This window comes from Primulina eburnea, chromosome 8 (assembly GCF_022965805.1).
Source record: "Primulina eburnea isolate SZY01 chromosome 8, ASM2296580v1, whole genome shotgun sequence".
Taxonomy (NCBI): Eukaryota; Viridiplantae; Streptophyta; class Magnoliopsida; order Lamiales; family Gesneriaceae; genus Primulina; species Primulina eburnea.
Window position 1 is genome coordinate 2,716,440 of NC_133108.1, and position 6,000 is coordinate 2,722,439.

Here is a 6,000-nt window from a genome sequence, read left to right on the forward strand (position 1 = left end):
ATTGGGTTTGCAGTTCTGAAAATTAACGTTGCAGCAAATGTCTCGTCCGTTTGGTTCAACACAAAACGGACCCCTCCATTCGTGCATCGAAAATAACAAATCCAGAGGAGATTCATGGACAAGACTAAATACGCACGAGGAAAGTTGATTCTTCCACCATTTGTTTTGTGTTCTAGATCATATGGTAATTAGATCAAAGGTCTAGACGCAGGAGGAAAGTTGATTCTTCCCGATCCATAAATAAAAGTACTTCAGCGGTTAATGTTGGGAATGCAACGAAAATTTGAAGTTGGAAGATCATATGGTAATAAGAGGTTAATGAGATCATACTTATATGGGTACTACCTTTACTTCATTTCAACGGGTAAGATCTTGCCACATATACAATTTCAAAAAAAAAGTGGGTCCTATATATGTATGGACAAATCTTGGTCATCCATCTTATCATAGAAGTAATGCCTACATGGGTAGGATGAAATAAACCATAATAAGATGAAATGATATCTATAACGTCTTTTGGATAAAGTCCAAAAAAAAATTTATAAAAGTTTGGGTTTAGAATGAACAATTGTACACTATTGTGAAGATATATGATTTCTACGTTACAACAGTTAACAATGTGTCTACAATAACAGATCATATCAAAAATCATGTTGAAAATAGCACATATAGAATAAAATTACTTAATTAATTTATTCCAATAACTAATTATATAGTACGACCAAGAGGTATATATATATATATATATTTTTCTTAATTTATTTTAGCTGGTAAAACGTAAAAATATGAATTAGAATATATAAATTTATATTACATAAACTGATATTAAAAAAGAATGAAAATTTATTTTGAATTACACGAAATTCAAAAGGAGAAAAGATTTAAATGAATTTTATATATATATAAATGATGATGTCGTTCCATGTTCTTTTGTTTGACCGAGTGTGTCGCAAATCCATCCGCCGGAAAATGATTGCGCCTTTTGAATTTCTCCACTGGAAGTAGAATTCTACTCCCAAAAGCAATTCGATTCCTTGTAGTCAAACAAACAAATTAAGATTCCATTCTCCCAACTTTATTGTCCCCTCCTTCAGTTCGGATTCCACTCTCCGGTATTCGTCAGACTTAATTTTCAAATAAATTTATATATATGGTTTCAGACTGCTACGTACATTTTTCAGCAAACTCGGGGTAGCTCGTTGAATTGGCTCGAAAAAAATAACATTCGGTGTACCGTAGTCAAGTTTCGTTTGATTAGTGATTATTGTCGGTAGTCTTTGATGGAAATAAAAAAAAAAACGTGGGACCAACAAGTGGTATCAGAGCCTTGGTTTAAAATTTCTTAAAATTCTGAGTATGCTCTGTGGTTGCAGCCTAGACTGATCTTCCACATCAGAAAAGATTTTTTGAGATTTTTTATTTAAAGCGAGATTATTTTGTTCGGTCTACTAAAATTGTTGTAGACGTAATGGCGGGAAGGCACGAGATAGCAAAGTTCAACGGAAGCAATTTTATGTTGTGGAAAATAAAGATACAAGCAGTTTTAAGAAAGGAGAATTGCTTGGCGGCTATTGGAGATAGACCGGTGGAGATTACGGATGATGGAAAGTGGAATGAGATGAATGATAATGTTGTTGCCAATTTACACTTGGCTATAGCAGATGAAGTTTTGTCAAGTATCTCTGAGATAAAAACAGCCAAAGTTATCTGGGATACTTTGACAAAGATGTACGAGGTCAAGTCGTCACACAACATGATTTTCTTAAAGAGAAGGCTTTATATTCTTCGGATAGCGGAATCTTCATCGATGACCGACCATATCAACACACTAAATACTCTATTTGCCCAACTCACTTCCATGGGGCATAAAATAGGGGAAAATGAACGTGCAGAGCTTCTACTTCAAAGTCTACCAGATTCATATGATCAACTTATCATCAATATTACCAACAATATTCTTATGGGCTTTCTAAGATTCGACGATGTCTTAACTGCGGTTCTCAGAGAAGAAAGCCGGCGCAAGAATAAGGAAGACATGTTGGTAACTTCAAAGCAGGCAGAGGCTTTACCGATGATAAGAGGAAGATTTATGGACCATGACTCCAGTGGGAGCCAAAGGCGAGGTAAATCAAAGTCGAGAAGTAAGAAAAAAAATATTTACTGCTTTAAATGTGGCGGTAAAGGGCACTTCAAGAAAGAGTGTACGAGTATTGATAAAAGTTCTCAAGGAAATGTGGCCAGTACTTCAGGCAGTGGTGAAATATTATTCAGCGAAGCAGCAACTGTTGCAGAAGGCAGACACAAATTTTGTGACACATGGATTATGGATTCAGGAGCGACGTGGCACATGACATCTCGTAGAGAATGGTTTGATCATTATGAACCAGTCTCAGGAGGATCTGTATTCATGGGAAATGATCATGCTTTGGAAATCGCTGGGGTCGGTACTATCAAAATAAAAATGTTTGATGGAACCATTCGCACCACACAGGAGGTACGACATGTGAAAGGACTGACGAAAAATCTTTTGTCCTTGGGGCAATTGGATGACATCGGATGCAAAACTCGGATCGAGAACGGGATCATGAAAATTGTGAAAGGCGCGCTTGTGGTTATGAAGGCGGAAAAGGTTGCTGCCAATCTGTATGTACTTTTAGGAGAAACACACAAAGATGCGGAGCTAGCTGTTGCATCAAATGGTTCAGCAGAAGAATTAACAGTGTTATGGCATAGAAAGCTCGGGCATATGTCAGAACGGAGTTTGAAAATTCTCTCAGAACGGAAGCTGCTGCCGGGACTTACAAAAGTGTCATTACCCTTTTGTGAGCATTGTGTTACCAGTAAACAACACAGATTAAAGTTTGGCACTTCTACTGCCAGGAGCAAAAGCATATTGGAGCTGATTCATTCGGATGTTTGGCAAGCACCGGTTGTATCCCTAGGAGGTGCGAGATACTTTGTCTCGTTCATTGATGATTTCTCTAGGAGATGTTGGGTGTATCCAACCAAGAAGAAATCAGATGTTTTCCAGGTCTTCAAAGATTTCAAAGCGCGGGTTGAACTTGATTCAGAAAAGAAAATCAAGTGTTTGAGGACTGACAATGGAGAAGAATATACCAGTGATGAGTTTGATGCGTATTGTCAACATGAGGGCATCAAAAGACAATTCACGACGGCTTACACACCCCAACAGAATGGAGTGGCAGAGCGGATGAACAGGACCTTGTTGGACAGAACAAGAGCTATGTTGAGGACTACAGGTCTGGAAAAGTCATTTTGGGCTGAAGCAGTCAAAACCGCTTGTTACATTATCAATCGTTCTCCTTCAGTGGCGATTGATCTGAAGACTCCGATGGAGATGTGGACCGGGAAGCCGACAGATTATTCTCATTTGCATACATTTGGAAGTCCGGTGTACGTTCTGTACAATGAACAAGAAAGATCAAAGTTGGATTCGAAATCCAGAAAATGTATCTTCTTGGGTTATGCTGATGGAGTAAAGGGGTTTCGCTTGTGGGATCCTACTGTTCACAAGCTTGTCATTAGCAGGGATGTTATCTTCGAGGAAGATAAAGTAAAGGGAGACAAAGGCACACTGAATTCAGAAACTACTATATTTCAGGTGGAGAATAAGACAGACGAAGGTCAAGTTTCTTGTGAAGCAGTACCAGAGCACGAAGAACAAGAACATGTTGAGTCTGAAGTTTCCAATGTGAGGCAGTCAACTCGAGACAGAAGACCACCATGTTGGCTTTCAGATTATGTCACTGAAAGCAACATTGCATATTGTCTATTATCAGAGGATGGTGAGCCATCGAGTTTCCACGAGGCTACTCAAAGCTCGGATATATCCCTTTGGATGATAGCAATGCAAGAAGAGTTGGAGGCATTAGACAGGAATAAAACTTGGGATCTTGTTACACTACCACGAGGGAGGAAAGCCATTGGAAACAGATGGGTCTATAAGATCAAGCGTGATGGCAATAACCAAGTGGAGCGGTATCGTGCTAGATTGGTGGTAAAAGGGTATGCTCAGAAAGAAGGCATTGACTTCAATGAGATATTTTCTCCTGTGGTTCGGCTTACAACAGTCAGAGTGGTGCTGGCATTGTGTGCGGTGTTTGACCTACATCTAGAACAGCTAGATGTGAAAACGGCGTTTCTTCATGGAGATCTTGAAGAAGAAATCTATATGCTCCAGCCAGAAGGTTTTGCAGAAAAAGGCAAAGAGAACTTGGTTTGCAGGTTAAAGAAATCTCTGTACGGTCTCAAACAGGCGCCGAGGTGTTGGTACAAGAGATTTGATTCCTATATCACGAGCCTTGGATACAACAGACTGAGTGCAGACCCTTGTACGTATTTCAAGAGGTCTGGTGATGATTATATTATTTTGCTGTTGTATGTGGACGACATGTTGGTAGCATGCCCCAACAAAGATCAGGTCCAAGGATTGAAGGCACAGTTGGCTAGGGAATTTGATATGAAGGACTTGGGACCAGCAAACAAGATTCTAGGGATGCAAGTTCACCGAGACAGAAGTAACAGAAAGATTTGGCTTTCCCAGAAAAATTATTTGAAGAAAGTCTTGCAACGCTTCAACATGCAAGATAGTAAGCCAATCTCGACCCCTCTTCCTGTTAACTTCAAGTTTCCTCCGAGATGTGTCCTAGCAGTGAAGCAGAGAGGATGGAGATGTTTAGACTTTCGAGTACCATATGCATCAGCAGTGGGAAGTTTGATGTTCGCCATAATATGTACAAGACCGGACATTGCTCAAGCAGTGGGAGCAGTTAGTCGGTATATGGCGAATCCTGGACGAGAGCATTGGAGCACTGTTAAGAGGATCCTTAGATACATTAAGAGTACCTCGAATGCTGCATTATGTTATGGAGGATCGGATTTTACACTCAGGGGCTTTGTCGATTCAGATTATGCAGGTGATCCTGATAAGAGAAAATCTACTACTGGTTATGTGTTTACGCTTGTAGGAGGAGCAGTAAGCTGGGTTTCAAAACTGCAGACAGTTGTGGCGTTATCTACAACAGAGGCTAAATACATGGCAGCTACTCAAGCTTGCAAGGAGGCAATATGGACTAAAAGGTTATTGGAGGAGATCGGGCACAAACAAGAGAATGTTTCTTTGTTTTGTGACAGTCAGAGTGCCTTGCACATCGCAAGGAATCCAGCCTTTCATTCCAGGACGAAACACATTGGAGTCCAATTTCACTTTGTGCGGGAAGTAGTAGAAGAAGGAAACGTAGATATGCAGAAGATCCATACGAAGGAAAACATAGCTGATTTTCTGACCAAGCCAGTGAACACTGGTAAGTTTGAGTGGTGTAGATTCTCAAGTGGCCTAGCAGAGACGTAAGCAGCAGGTAATGGCAAGATGTGTGGAGATGTGTTTGATTCTCAATCAAATCTCCAAGTGGGAGAAATGTCGGTAGAAGACTTTTCAAAGCATTAAATGCTTTGAAATGTCTTTGATGGAAATAAAAAAAAACGTGGGACCAACAATTATTACCATCTAGCAAAGTTATACGATCGAGAAATGCTGTGTTTTCAACATAATAGATGACCCAAATCCGTATTTCTATATTGAGCCTATAGTATGAAAACATACTGTTGCTCAATGTTAATTAGTCCTCTAATTTTGTGTTTTGGTAAGGTGGAGATTCAAATTTGGTAAGTTGTTTATATTTTTGGAGTTCGATTTTTTTTGTAAGAATGCTAAAGTAATAACGAATAATGTGACATGAAATTGAAAATGCTGACATATCCAAAAAAATGACCAGATGCCAAAAAATAACCAACTAACATGGCCAAAATGATTATCTAAAACCAAAAAATCAAAATAAATTGTATAAACCAAACCAACTAGTACAATTCTTATAAAAGAAACTAAAATAAATATATAAATAATTGGATTATGTATCCTGCTGGCTGCTATAAAAGGGCATGCAGCCCCAACAGACAAATGGCTAAACAAAAGGGAAAAGC